At 40.2% G+C, this 15,749-nt stretch overlaps 1 pseudogene; it reads left to right on the top strand.

Annotated features, from left to right (window-relative positions):
* The first annotated feature begins 7,304 nt into the window (after positions 1–7,304).
* Positions 7,305–11,316, top strand: LOC145223598 (NACHT, LRR and PYD domains-containing protein 14-like; annotated as a pseudogene).
* Positions 11,317–15,749: the final 4,433 nt, after the last annotated feature.

The following is a 15,749-nucleotide window of genomic DNA, read 5'->3' as shown; positions in this document are numbered from 1 at the left end:
AATTGTCATGTATAATTATTAGGTAAAAATATTTTTTTACGACTATACGAAAGTTGTAAAAAGCACATAAAGACGGATGGTTTCAAACTTGGTTTTTACTGATGTATGGTTTTGATCTAATTAAACTTGCATTTTACGTTTAACCTATAGGTACTTCCGCATCTACCACTGCCCAAACGGTTTTGCCAACAACCGACAGACCTATTACAACCCCTAATCCAACATCGACAACTGGCCCTGGAGATTGTGCAAATAATCCTTCAAAAAGGTAGGTTAATTTGCAGAAGCAATGCAGCGCTTACATATGATTTGTTTGACCGAAAGTGTGTTATAGACCTAATTAAGTACTATTTTCAATGTATGGTGTAACTATCTGTGTGGAATAATAGAACGTTTATGTAATGCAGAGAATACCGTGAGGCATACAACGAGTGGAAAAACGAATTTCAAAAGTGGCAGGATTGTTACCGCCCTTGTGGACCGTAAAACATTCATTGGGCTTGACCAGATTTTTTGACAAGCAACAATTGTATAAATAGCCTATTCTGATTGTGTTACCTATTAACCTACCGACGAATGTCTAAAATACTAAAACACGCGCTATACTTAAAATAGAAACCCTAATCACAGTTTTAAATGCATCAACCTTAATATTTGTGGGTTTTCATAAATTTGAATGTGCGTTTCGATGAGCTTGACCCTCTTCCATTAACCTGGAAATCTTAAAAAGTGAATCTTCGTTGAAAAACTTAAGAGACTTATTTTATGGAGTTTGTCAACAAATTCAAGAATTAAAAATGTACCATAACTTATCCTCGATAAATATCGCGGCGATATACCAATCGTGCTTTAATACAACAAAAAATATTATGCATATTTAAGCCATATATTTCGAACTACGATTGTTCGAATGTCAGTAAAATACACAACGAAGCATAAAACATGGACCACGTAGGCGTGGAATCACACCCTTTCGACATTTTGTAATCAAATATTTATACTTTTTACAATGCCTTAATGTCTTCTCACGCACGGCGTAAAAATAAAACGTATATGGATTGGTTTCAGTTCTTTTTGTGGCAGTTTGCTCCTTGGTTCAGAAGAAACAACTTTAGTACGATGAGTTGTAAACGCTCTTAGTCAATCTCGCACAATAGCGCAGCACATACCGAAGGTATTGTTTATTAAAACGAAACGGAAACTGGTGAAATTTGAAGCAATTAAGTTGAAAGTTGCTGAACGTCTGCGGGTTCAGTCCAAAGTCCAAGGTCTTTTATCGCCACCATTGACTATAGAATGTGATTTCTATATTTGTACCAGGTTCAGCGAGCGACAACACAAGTTGAACATGTAAAGCTACAGCGTGTTCTGTAACAGTACAAAAGGATCGTTGCGATCAGGCCCCAATAAAGGATGGTGAAACCGGTACACCGCATACGGCCAATTGTAATGAACGGCTTCCCTGAATATCAAGTTCCAAATTAAAAAGGGCCAATTAAGTGTGTATTTTCTGTTGTTGCTATGAAGCTGAAAAACATTGCGGTAGAGAATTTTGAATCTCTATTTTTAACACAAATGGAAGCCCATTTTTTGCGAGAAATAGGTATACAAAACCATGCAATTAACAAGACCAAACTGCATCACTGAAACACGTTTATCAGTGAAATTTGGCACTCAGCTCCGTTTTAACACGTTTTATATGCACCGAATCGTATTGTTTTAAATGTGCAAATCTACAAGTTCAAATTTGAAACAAACTAAAGTTTGTTGGCTTAAATCTAATTCTAGTTTGAATTCTAGTTTAATTTCTAGATTTTGAGAAAGTTCTAATTCTAATTCTAATCTAATTTGCAAAAAAGGGGATGCTCTAATTTTAATTCTAATCTAATTTGAAAAACCGAAAAAAATCTAGTTGTCCAAGTCTGTGAGAAGGCAGGTCTGATAACTTTATCGTTTTTTAAATCCACGCAATGGGAAGAAAGCGCCTGTGCTTCATGATTAGATTTTGGCTAAACGTATGTTCCAATATATTATCGAACACTTTTAAAAACTATTCAAAGCATTTAAAGAGTTATTTTGCTTAACAATCAAGCAACAGCAGAGCATCAAAGCAGGTTATGTCGTCGTCAAAGTTAATTTTGGTAAAATAGTGTTTACCAGTTATTCCATCGTACAGTAAAACAGTTTCAGTTTTCAGATACAAATCAACAAATGTAAATTTAAATTTAAATGTACTTTACTCACTCCGTCATTCCACATCACTGTTTGTAAAAACAATGTAAAAACATTAGTAACTTACAATTTAGAAATTAGTGAGATTATTATAATTGCTGTACTTCTAACGATCAACTTTCTTACTGTTGTGTTTTCAATCACGTTTGCGCCTTGCTTCTTTACAGAGTCCAAATAAGCACAGTTTGCTTGTTGTAACTTAGGTTGTATTCAATCGAAATCAGTAAAATAGAATAGTAACGTAGTAAGTGAACAGCCTTTTATAGGCTCACGAAGTAATTGCAAACGCACCAATTACATTCCTGCAGTAGGCACAAATCAAGCGCGTACACACACACAACGCATAGCAATTAAAATAACACAAGAATGCCTCGAGCCGCATGCTCGGGAATAGCGCGGTTGCGTTCCACAACACCTCCCCTTTTAAATTATTGTTCACCCTGAACATCGTAGCCGAACCTCCTCGGCTGTAGACGTTGTCTCTTCGAGCGACGGGATTGTCGGGACCAAAACTCGGGGAATCGGGAGGAGTAGATGAGGATGATGCTGGTATATCAGTGGACGGGACCAGCGGAATATGCTCTGACGGAAATGAGAGTTCAGGCTCACCCGGGTCATCGTCTTCATTAGGGTATCTGGGGCGAAGTTGGTCAAGGTGACGTCTCCAGATTGGACCACGAGGAAATACTCTCACGTTAAATGTTCTACTCCCACTCCCACAGCATTTAACAATAGTGGCAGGAACCCATCTTTTCGTGTCTAGATCCAAAATATTGCGCGTAACATGGATCACCATTTCGGAAACTGATACGCACTGGTTTGTTGTTCTTCGACACGGCATTTTGTTGCTGGCGTTGCAAGACATGTGTAGGTGATGGTACCATCGTGTCAATGAGCGATCGAATTTGTCGAGCGTTGAGCAGCTCGCTCGGGGAGAAACCGCTAGAATTTGGGGGTTTTCGGTACTGAAGAAGAAACTCCTGTAAAGCTTCTTTCGGGGATTTCTCTGACTTCTTCATTGCCTTTTTGAACGTTTGAACTACCCGTTCGGCGGCGCCATTTGTGGACAGGTGATAAGGCGCACCCGTTAGATGAACAATACCCCTCTGCCGGCAGAAATCCTGGAACTCGGCAGAAACGAAAGCCTGCGCGTTATCCGAGACAATAGTGTGTGGATAACCAAAATGTGCGAAGTCTTCTTCGAGCAAGTTCATGGTCGCCTTGGAAGTCATCAATGAAGTAGCATGAATGCACGGGTACTTAGAATAAGCGTCGATCATGAGCAACCAATTGCTCCCCAAGAAGTTTACAGCATGGTCAATGTGAACACGACTCCATGGTTTTTCAGGAATCATCCATGGATGGACAGAAGGTTTAGTAGGAAGGTTTTGCTGTTCTCCGCATATGGAACATTTTCGGCAAAGATTCAGAATATCGTCATCAATGTTCGGCCAGTACACTGCAGACCTAGCCAACTGCTACATCCTTTGAATGCCAAAGTGACCTTGGTGTAGCAGTTGTAGCACGTGTTGTCGTAGCTTTTGCGGAATAACTAATCGAGTTCCATAGAACAGACAACCATGAGAAACTGTCAATAAATCAGCAGACCTGCGAAACTTTGCAGCTGGATCACTCGAGGAAAGAGTTGTTGGCCAACCGTGTTGGACAAAACGCATGACTCGGGAAAGAACATCATCTTTTCCGGATTCCTTCTTCATGGTGTTGGAGTCTGTGGGCTGGACTTGACGACTTAGCGTAGTGATGGTGCAAACAGTGTCAACATCATCTGTAGTTTCCTCTTTGTCAAAATAGACATCTTCCCTTCTGGTAAGCGGCTGAGTGCATCGGCGTTCTGGTGACTGGCGGTCTTCCTGTACTCGATTTTGTATTTAAACTGACCAAGGAAAAGCGCCCATCGTGCTAACCGATTTGCCGCAAGTGGAGGTGTTGGCTTGGTAGGACCAAAAAGTGCCAACAATAGCTTGTGGTCGGTGACAAGAATGAATTCACGACCAAAAAGATACTGGTAAAACTTCTTCAGTGCAAAGATAATTGAAAGAGCCTCTTTTTGGATTTGGCTGTAGTTGCGCTGACTGGAGGAGAGTAACTTTGAGACATTGGCAATTGGCCTCTCGCTTCCGTCCGAATAGCGATGAAAAAGTACGGCACCAATGCCAACATTGGACGCATCACAAGATATCCCAATAGGAAGAGAGGGATCAAAGTAAGTTAAGACATTGTCAGTAGACAGCAATATCTTCAATTGACGGAAAGCTTTTGATTCTTCGTTATTCCAACTCCAAAGAACTTTGTCTCGAGTCAGACGATACAGAGGTTCAGCAATGGAAGAAAAACTTGGTGGCAAAAATTTGCTATAAAATTGAACCGACCCTAGGAACGAACGTAGCGCCGATACGTCTTTCGGTGCAGGCATATTGAGCACAGCATCGAGTTTAGAAGCTTTCCTGATGCCGTCTTTATGAAGTAAATGACCCAAGTATTCAACTGTGGGTTGTGCAAACTTGCATTTCTCGAAACGACAGCGAAGCCCCTTCTCACTTAAACGTTGAAGCAATCGACGAAGATTGTTTAAGTGATCTTTTGCCGATGAACCGATGACAAGTAAATCATCGAGATATACAGCCACTCCTGGGAGATCTTGCGTCAGTTCGTCCATAATCTGTTGAAAGTATCCCGGAGCCGAGGTGATGCCAAACGGTAATACATTTTGCAGCAAGACACCTCGGTGAGTGCTCAAAGCCAACCTTTTCCGGATTTCGGGACCTAGACGTATTTGGTTGTACGCATCAGCAAGATCGTGAAACCAAATCCTCCTCGAAGCTTCTGCATCAAAGTATCTGGAAGAGGTAGTGGATGTCGATGGAGTGCCAATTGGGGATTTACCGTGGCTGAATAATCCCCGCAAAGTCTTAGTCGTGGCCTGTTGTGAGTTGACAACGGTGCTTTTCGAACGGGAACCACCGGTGTACCCCAGTCGTTGAACTTCACTGGAGTCCAGATTCCTCGGGCAATTCCTGCATCATATTCACGGGCAACGTCTTCTTGTAGCACAAATGGCACAGAAAGGTGCTTAAAGAAAACCGGCTTAGCCTCCGCTTGAAACTTCACTTCAAGCTCTAAACCTTTCAAGCAACCAAGTTCAGGTTTGAAAATGTCTTTAAACTCGTTGCAAAGACTTCGGCAAGCATCTTGTAAAGTCAGATAGCGTTGCTCGTCTGACGTAACAACGGAATTAACACAATCTTTGGGAGATGAATGATGCAGTATGTCGTCAACCGAAATCTCCAAAGAACAAATGGCACTGCGACCAAGCAAATTTAAGCGCGGAACTTTCGTGACAAAGAAATCTTGATCAAAGACTCGACCACCATACGTAGTTGGCGTCGTAAACATACCCAACAAAGGCACTGGGTGCTCTGTCGCAGAATTAAAACGTCGATCAGGAGCCCGAAGCTTAGGCGACCCGATTCTCTTCCAATCGTTGACAGACAAGAAATTTCCACTGGTTGCTGTATCCAGCTCAAACTCGCAAAATTTGCCAAAAAGTGACACCACAACCTCCAACTTGTGTAGTGGGGAATGAGTGGAAATTGACTTCAGAAAATGAACATTCGTCATCGAATTGACCACATCGGACTTCTTCTTACGGCAAGCATCTTCAGTATGACCTATGCGATTGCAATATCGACACGTCGCATTCTTGTGACGGCAAACCGGCGCAAAATGACCAGTTTTCCCACAGCGATAACATCGGGCAGCTTCTTTGGGCTTCACACTCGGTGCGGATTTTGTAGACTGCTTCTTGGATCCGCGCACCTTACGCACAGAACCGCTCGTCCCACAGACGGTTTCCTTGGCAACTTGCGCCGCATCCTCCGTCTGCATGGCAACCTCAATCGCACGAGAGAAAGTAAGTTCATCTGACTTGAGTTTGAACATGGCCTTCAACACCGCTTCATTAGATATTGAACAGATGAACCTGGTTCGTAAAGCTTCATCCAACGGATCTTTGATAGAGGTGAAATCGCATGTAGCAGCATCGTGACGAATACGGGCGGCTAATTCCTGCACCGTTTCACCTGGCTTTCGCTGCATGTTGCTCCAAAACCGAAACCTTTCGCGAATAATAAAACGCTTGGGATCAAATTGATCTTTCATGAAGCCTTCAATCTCCGTCATTGTTAGATCGTTGACGTCTTTTGCTGGCGAACTTTGTCCTGCTAAATTGGACAGCAGCTTGTAAGTTGTAGTGGTTTGGTTCGTCAAAAACACTTGGGCAACCCTCTTTTCGGATATTGCATGAGCCTTCACAAATGTTGAGAAGCGAGACCAGTAGTCGTCCCACAATTCTGTCGTAGAATCAAAGGGGTTAAAGCTAGGTGCAGCAACATTAGAATTGGCAACGGCGGGACCAGAAGACTTTTCCAACACAGACAGGATAAGATTCATTTGCTCTTTATGCTGTCGTTGTTACTCTTCATGACGTCGTTGTTGCTCTTCATGACGTCGTTGTTGCTCTTCATGACTTCTTTGTTGCTGTTGCATCTGCTTCTGCATCGTCTCCAATAACTTCTCCATATTGACACAAACGTTGAGATTGAAACAAGTCTTTCAGTTGACCGATCCCATCCTCGTCGCCAAAAACTCTGTTGTGTTTTCAATCACGTTTGCGCCTTGCTTCTTTACAGAGTCCAAATAAGCACAGTTTGCTTGTTGTAACTTAGGTTGTATTCAATCGAAATCAGTAAAATAGAATAGTAACGTAGTAAGTGAACAGCCTTTTATAGGCTCACGAAGTAATTGCAAACGCACCAATTACATTCCTGCAGTAGGCACAAATCAAGCGCGTACACACACACAACGCATAGCAATTAAAATAACACAAGAATGCCTCGAGCCGCGTGCTCGGGAATAGCGCGGTTGCATTCCACAACACTTACAAACTACATAAAAATTTGGGCATTCAATCTTAATCGGTAGGCAAATTTATTTTGTGCACAATAATACAGATACGAATTTAAAAATGTTATGTTTATTTTTTTTAAAGAGCGATGAGTGCAATGCGTCCCGAAGAACCCGAAGCAGCCTCTTCTGTCGAAGTAAGTTGTAGTCAGCACAAAACATTGACCACATGCTTTAAATTTGTCAGCACAAAACATTGAAAATCAATTCATCGCTATAAATAGTTGTCCGAATTTGAAGTACTGTTATATGCTGGCCGCCTTTTTTACCTTTTTTCGACTCGACTGCGGACTGACAAAGATTTTCACAGATTTCAGCGGATTCGGGATAAGAAACACAGCGATAGGAAAATGCGTCAAAGAATTTCGGACCGACTTTTTGTTGAAACGAATTATGTTTTATTCCACAGGCTAACGAGGATACGCCACAGCCTTGTTCCAGTGGCACAAACAATTACTATTTCGGCGATGTTATCGCGCAAATACACTATGAGGAATCCAAAAGTTTGGACATGGCATGCAAAGGTAATCTTACATTAGCAGAGGCCAAATATGTTAATATGCAAGATAAGTTACGACGTTCTGGTCCCACTTAGCAACTTATTTAAACTCGGAATTTTTAGAACGAACGCGGAATATTGATCAAAGTAATTTAGGCTGCACAGATTCAAGAGAACTTTATCTTCATTGCTATACGTTTTCACGTGAAACATACAGTCTTCATCAACGACAGATGCGGTAGAAATAGAAACCAGACACCCCATATGGTTGATTCGTAAATCTCTCTCCGTTATCAGTTTCGTGACCACAAAAATCTTTTGGTGTCACAAACTGCGCTTTCCATAAACACTAATCCTCAATGCGAAACTGGTCTGCAAACCATTGCGTATTTAACACACTTTTACAATATCTTAAGTTACGCGGACCATTTAATGGGCACTTCTTTTATTATGTTTCTAATACAGTCTTATATTTACCACCTGGCTACCTACTTTACAAAAAATAAGCAGAGTGACAAGTTTCCTTTATAACATTTTGCAGTTGATGATCTTAAAAGGCGTTTAAAAGAAAATGCCAGGGAGTTATGCGCTGAAATCGGCCCTTCTTTGGACGATGTAAAGGTTTCTTTTGCTGTAAATCTCCAAGTTTTTGCATACAACGGCCAAACGCTACAGCAACTCAACGAAATGGGACATTACTGTCACCGAGACGAGTTTGACTATGTTTTCAGTGCACCAAACGGAAACATAGCTCTCGAGGAAATATTTAGATACGCTGAAAACGCTTCACGAAGCAGTAAGACAAAAATAAGCAAAAGGAGGGCTAACAGAATACTAATCCTTGGTCAGGCTGGTATCGGGAAAACAGTTTTGACAAAGATGCTCACGGGTTTAGTGCTTCAGGGGACTTTACTCCAGGATTGCGAGTTTTTGTTTTACATCCGGTTTCGTGATATCGATTTCGATACAATGAGCTCACTGCTCGAGATTCTACTTTCTTCATGTGGGTGCGAGTGGGACCACTCAAAAGAGGCTGATTTTCAGTTGTGGTCGTGTCTAAAAAATAATCCTAACATCCTTCTTGTCCTGGACGGCCTTGACGAGGCCAAAGGCAGGGAAATGCTACAACAAGCCGCCAAATGTAACCCACTGTCACGAAACAAAGTCAGTACACAACTGAAAAACCTCATCAGCGGCAGCTCCTTGCCTGAAGCAAAACTGGTGGTGACGTCAAGGCCACGTGACGGAAACGCATTTCATTCCGACCATAGGCCGCGTACTGTGCTACAAGTAATAGGTTTGGACGAGAAAGCGCAAAATGAACTGGGAAACGACATATGTGGACAGAATTGGCCAGAGGTGAGGTCGTTCCTCAACGAGAACCCGCACGTAAACGGAATCTGCTACGTTCCTGTGTTCTGTATTCTGGTCCTGAAAATCCTTTGCTGAAATCTCTCTCAGTGGGGAAATATTACCTTGAGTACCCTTACAAAAATCCTTGTAGCCGCGTTGGACAATTACACCACTTCAGTAAACGTAAACGAAAACAGTGAAGATTTGGCTCGTTTGGCATTGCTGGCATTCGCTGGTTTCCGCACAAGAAACTACATGTTCGAAGAGGTCGACCTTAGACGAATGGGTATAAATAGTCATGGGTGTCATGTCGTTTTTATCCACGTGGTCGACCGTCAACCGAGTAAGGATGCTGCAATTGGGAAGAAAAAGTTACTTCAGCCATTTGGTGTGGTAAGAGCTCTTCACTGCTATTCACCTTTTGTTTTTTGCGACACAAGCGAACTTTGAAAAATGTCTTCGGCGTTTACACAAGCGAAGATGGGAAGTGGTGGCTAAATGCATGTACGGACTTTGTAACGCCGAAGTATTTCCTATTATTCGTCAAACTCTGGGCCTTGAAATGACGAGGCTAATGACCTGGAAAACTAAGCAGCTTCAAGCTTACGCACTGAAAAATTTGAAAAGTGTCACAAACAACGCTGTTACCACCCAAGAAAAACTCAAGTTCCTTATTCGAGTTTGCACTTGGTTTTTTGAGCTCGGTAAATCTCAGGGCGTTGGTGGAAATCTTCCGAATAAAGTCGTTCTTCAAGGCAGCCTTTACCCCGCTGATGTATCAAGTCTGATGTTTTGTATTAAGAAAAGTTTTCATCCGGTGGTGGTTAATATTCGTTATCCTGTGCAGTTTGTCGGAAAGTCGATGCTCATACTGTTCAACGAAATTCGATGTTTTAGTTTAAAATTGCTTATGTAATCTTTCGTCCTAGTTTTAACTTTTATGCTCATCACGCTTTAAACTTTTAATTTCTCAATACTTTGCACGTCCTGATTAACTACTTTAATAAACTTTTGGTTGTGCAAACTTCTATCCATTTTTTTCATTTTACAAGTTGATAACATTAGCAATGACTTGTTTGCAGTTACACCACATCATGCTGAGCAGAAACCCAGTGTCCGATGAAGCCTCTTCAGCCCTTGCCAAATGTCTTCATTCCCTAAAGACCCTGTACATCGACCGAAACCAGATGAATGAATATGCAATGACTACAATTTTGAAGGCAGTCGCAAGGCTGACTCGCTAGAGGGAAACAAAAAGGGGAATCAAAATCGCTAGAGGGAAACAAAAAGGGGCCTTCGCACTTTTTTCATGGGAGTCAGTGCCACAACAGTTTACGTTACCATTGACTACAATTATCTTTAAGTGTGTTTTAAACCATGTAATACAGTGCAAATAATGGTGCCACCTTTAAACAGGTTGATATGCTTGTACTATAGTTACTGTTGGCATATTTTTTTCCATTTTAGCAATCAAACTTTTTAAAAAAGTATGAATTTTATTGTTAGATTTCCGAAATAAACTTGACCGAAAACCGGGTCACTGACGAAACAGCGAGAGCCATCGCCCACGCAATCCACAACATAAACATTCTTATCATGGGAAAATGCAACATCTCCCCGAACGGTTTTCAAATGATCTGCCAGGCGATCAAACGAAGGACTATTCCGGTTTGTGTTTGTTTGTGAATGCTTTGACTAATGCTAAATTGCTTTAGCACAATTATAATAGCGATTAACTTTGTTTCATTACTACTAGTGCTAAGTTATTAAAACTCATTTACAGATAGAGGAGTTTTACGTACGAGGAAATCACGTGACCGATGAGGCGGTATCGTACATTGCAGAATGCTTGCCGCTGATCTCCAGACTCTACATACCTCAGTGTCGTGTTACGGTCAATGGAGCAAGAATCCTTTCAAACTCAATCAAAAACCTCGAGCACCCGGTAAGCTCTGACAAAACATTGTCTTTATTGTGGGCCAAATCTCAAAAACAAAGCATCTCACGTTTTGTTACCGCAACTAGGGCTTGATAGTAATTTCAGGCCCGATTTTATTTCAAGTTACCCACTACTTGGAACTTGTACAAGTGTCAGTTGTAAACTGAAGGGAAATGGTCGTATCTCGTGGATTGAATGAAACTAGGCACCTTTGTGTTGCAATAAAATGGGTGTTGTAGGTTGTAGATTTTAGCAACAGAATAAACTGTGGGGATATTCGTGTTTTGTGCCGCAGATGGATGATCTTTAGGTTAGGCTAACCAATCAGTTTTGGACACTATTTCAAAAGTACTTGACATTTAGTTGTCACCAATTTTAACTACTTAATAACCGAATCGGCTAATTAGATTCGAAAGGAATAGTTTGTGATGCAATATATTATTGAGAGATCATACGTTTTTACGCTTTTGCCACAATCACAATCAGTTTCGACTAAACAGTGGCGTGATTTTAGTTCTGCAGGTGTTGATGTTTGTTTGACGTCCCGTTAGCCTGACAATGATATTTTGTCAGTGGATTGACTATATGCTTTGAATGTGATATCTGGCACGTAGTAATTAGACGCAAACAGCACGTTTGCACTTTAAAGTCGCGTACAATATTATTTAACTATTCGACCGAATATAAATTTTACAAAACAAAGCTTCGGTACATCCCTCATTAGTTTTAATTTAAACACACTTTCATTTATGACGACATGAAAACATATAACGAAAAGTTGTGCAATTACGTGACATTCAGGTTTGTGCAGGATTTTTTTTAAAATACGGTTTACAGATTCAGTTGGGTGTTGCAGACGTCGTGTTGTAGGAAAAGTTACCACATTGTAGCGAAATTAACTTTTCGTACTGTTTGAACTTTCAGAGCAAAACAGTCGTTTCATTTGTCGGTGGAAATACGTTGGATTGCAAACAATGCAAAACTAAACAATTCCCTTATCAAAGGACCCAATGCCTCAGTTGAGCGCTTCACTGCAACACGCAGTTGCGCTTGGGTTTTGACCGTGAAATTGAGTGTTGTCCAATTCAGCTGTCATATCAAGCTTTTTTCCTTCTTTTAAGTGCTATATGAACAATAGAAATTTTGACGACGTCCTTAGTTGCAAGAGTTTTGCAAGTACTAAATGCTAGAAAGATGATTGGTCTGTTTGTAACACTACTTGCTATTTTGACGCCTGCCACTTCTCAAGGTACGTAATTATAAGCTTACTTGTTGCAGCCGTGAAGGTAGAATTTATTGTTATCAATATTCAAGGTAGTTAGTAGCATTTTTTTGGTGTAATCTTGTCCACGATTTATTTTGTTTATCTCCATTTCAACGATTTTGTCTCCGTGTTCTGTTTATAAATTTGTTTTTATACATTTGACAAATTGTATTTTGTAAGACAATAACCAGACAAAAACCTTCCGTTGCCCCGCAAACAAATGTTTTTTATCAGAATTTTGGCTTTTTGTTGGCTAAATATATTTGGTATGGGCCAATTGTGACTAATTGTTACAGCTGTAAATTTATTTACTTTATCTTTTTTGTCCTACAGATGTTGACGAGTGCTCGTTGGGAACCCACAATTGTCACGTTGAGGCAAACTGTATTAACACTTATGGGGGTTATATCTGTCAATGTAAAGACTGGTTTGCTGGAGATGGTTACGACTGCAGAGGTATTTTTCCACACTTTTTTTGATAAACTTTCAAAAGATAGAGGAAAAGGATTTTTTTAGATAGCACTAGTGTTGTACCGAAATTTCGGTTGGCCGAAACATTTCACCCGATATGCCGTTTTCCAATGTTTCATTTTTTGAAAACATCGGCCAAAGCCAAACTTTTTGTTTGTATGAAATTATGCCTCAATTGACAATATTGCCAATATGAAACATTACAAATTAACTAATTGTTGCATCTAAAAATACGAGCCATGTTGTCTGCGAATTATTATCACTTTAGTAAAGCTTACGTATTGTGAAAGTGACACTTACATCGGGGCGCGCGGCCGTACGGCCGCATGCTACTGGAAAGACGAGTTTGTGCGGCCGTGAACATGTTGATTAAAATGTATGCACTGGCGGCCGTATTCGTCATAACAGTAAGACCAATCTTCACACTGTGCAGCTGAATCTGTGCATCAAGTAAGAAATAAATCTGGACTTTTTGGGCGCCAATAGATCGTAAATATATATATATATATATATATATATATATATATATATATATACATAAATGATATAAAGCAATCTCTTAGCAGTACACTTAAAACAACAACAAGCAGGCAATTGGCGGCCCTTGGTGAAATAAGGATCTGTGATGCGGCCGTCGTAGCGAAAAGGTTGTGCACCCCTGACTTACATCAACCACACAAGATTTGATTGATAACATCGATCAGAAAGGGGACTTTAGGTGCATCACTGGATAGAACTATTCAATCTAAGACGTTTGCTCGTTGCGTAAAATCTTTCGTAAAAGATCTATAGTGTACAACAGTATAAAACCAAAAAAATGGCTCATATATGAGATATATCTCTTTCTTGGTTTGCTTGAATTTCTCTCAGTCAGGAACTTGTTTTGTCACGTATGGTAATTCTGTGAGAAATATTATGACATACACTTTGTTTAGGTTTTTGTAACGATTCCTGCAGTGACATCGGAAGATGCAGGGAAGGTGTAAACGGTTACACTTGCTTCTGCCGAGGATCGAACTGTTCCAGCGATGGTTAGTTATTTATGTTAGTTAGTCGATTAAAAATTTTTATCCACACCACACATGCACACACACTCGTTGGATAGGGCAAATGAAATAGGAAAGTTTAGCTTTTTCTATCAAACGTTTTGGTACTATAGTATCAACATTATAATGTTGACAGATTTACCTGTTATTCATGACATCCAACTCTTATGGCGAACACACAATAGTTTGTTTATCGCCTGGACTGCCAGCAACGCCTTTTCTGTGTCTGCACATATCCCTGGTGCTGGAAACGAATATTCCGGTACGACCCAAGTTGGTTTTATTTACCTGAAGTCGAATACCGAACACACGATGAGATTAATTGCTCGGAACTTTCATTCAAGTGTAGAAAAAATGTTTACTGCGAAAACCCGTAAGTATATAAAACGTGTATTTTTTCAGTCTATCGTATCCAACAAGATATTAAATATTTATTCATTTTAAGTGCGAATTGCGGATTTTTCTAAAATTCCGTCAGACAGCAAGTTAAAGGGGCTATTTTGTGTACCGGGCCAGAATGGGACCTGAACAAACAAACAAGCCCAAAACGACCCAAACCCGATTTATTTTATAATTAGAGTTCGAATTTGGCCTGAAATCTAGATTTACAAAGGAAAAATCACCGCACAAATTTTAGCTTAACGTCTAACATATATCCACCTTGTTTTATATAAACTAAAGACCGAACCCGACTCGGGTAACAACTCACCGATGTACGTTGTTCGGTAACCTACTAACTGTACCGATATTGCCTACTTATTTTATAATTTTGTTTCATTAAAATTTCCAGTATTTCTAAATTTCAGTTCCTTCTCCAACTTATCCAGCTATTCCGCCAGTTAATACAACTGATTGTGATAATTGTGGCGAAAACTCTCACTGCAACAGTACAGATGCAGGTTTTATTTGTATATGCGACGAGTGCTATGTTGGTAATGGCTTCACTTGTACACGTAAGTATATAATTTATTGACGACTTTGATTGCTCGTTTTACTATCTTGGTTAACCCTTGTTATAACAGAGCACTGCGGAGGTTTTCCCTGTTTTTATTCCTTTGACTGCTTTGGATATTTTGTAAACTTTCGTCTCAACTTCAGTAAGTATTATAAGTTCCACACTCAAGCCTATACTGGTATTGTGTCATACTATTTACAAAACATACACATTCAATCAGGGTTGCCAATTTGGCGGTTTTGCCGCCAAATACCTCAAAATTGGCGTTTTTTGAAAGTAGTTGGCACCAAAAATAGCAACTGGCGGTTTGGCGGATATTTTTGTAAAATTTGGCGGTTTGTGGAAATGGTTGGCACCTAATTGTTTTATTTGGCGTTTTTGCTTTTTTGCAAAGGTTTGCGCTTCTGATACAACAAATTACGACTTAAATCCGCTAGCTGCGCCATTACAATGGGTAGGTTCTGTTTCATTGAATTCCCGTATACGTCACACAAGCCCTTTTTGACAAATCAATGCAACAATTAAGAAAAAAATATTAATTGTGGGCTAAAGGCAGAGCTTGTTTGACATCATAAAGTTTGTGTTCCAGAAAACGTGTCAGCGCCGGCAAGTAGCATCGAGTTTATTTAGTTTAAAAAGTTCAACAATGTCGCCAGTCAGTAACGCCGTGGTTGGGAGGATTTTTTCCCTTGTAACATCTATTAAAACCAAAACTAGACATCGAATGCAGTTGTACCTTCTTGATGCCATTGTAAGAATCAGAGCGGAGTTGATACTGTCTGGTAAATGTTGTAAAGACTTTGTTGCATCGCCAAAAATGTTACATGACTTTACTTCAGATAAAATATATTCTACTGAATATGGCAGTAATGATGTTACTGGTCTTGAAACTTTTATGTGAAAATATCACCAAACTTGTTGTTGTTGTTGTGTCGTTAAACGTCGTTAATAGATCATGTTATAAAAGTGAGTGTCTGTGCTGTAAGGAGACTGATTGTTTGTGGCAA

This window comes from Phallusia mammillata, chromosome 4, assembly GCF_965637545.1.
Source record: "Phallusia mammillata chromosome 4, kaPhaMamm4.hap1.1, whole genome shotgun sequence".
Classification (NCBI taxonomy): Eukaryota; Metazoa; Chordata; class Ascidiacea; order Phlebobranchia; family Ascidiidae; genus Phallusia; species Phallusia mammillata.
Note: the sequence above shows the minus strand (reverse complement) of the source record. Positions and strands in the feature narration are given on the sequence as shown.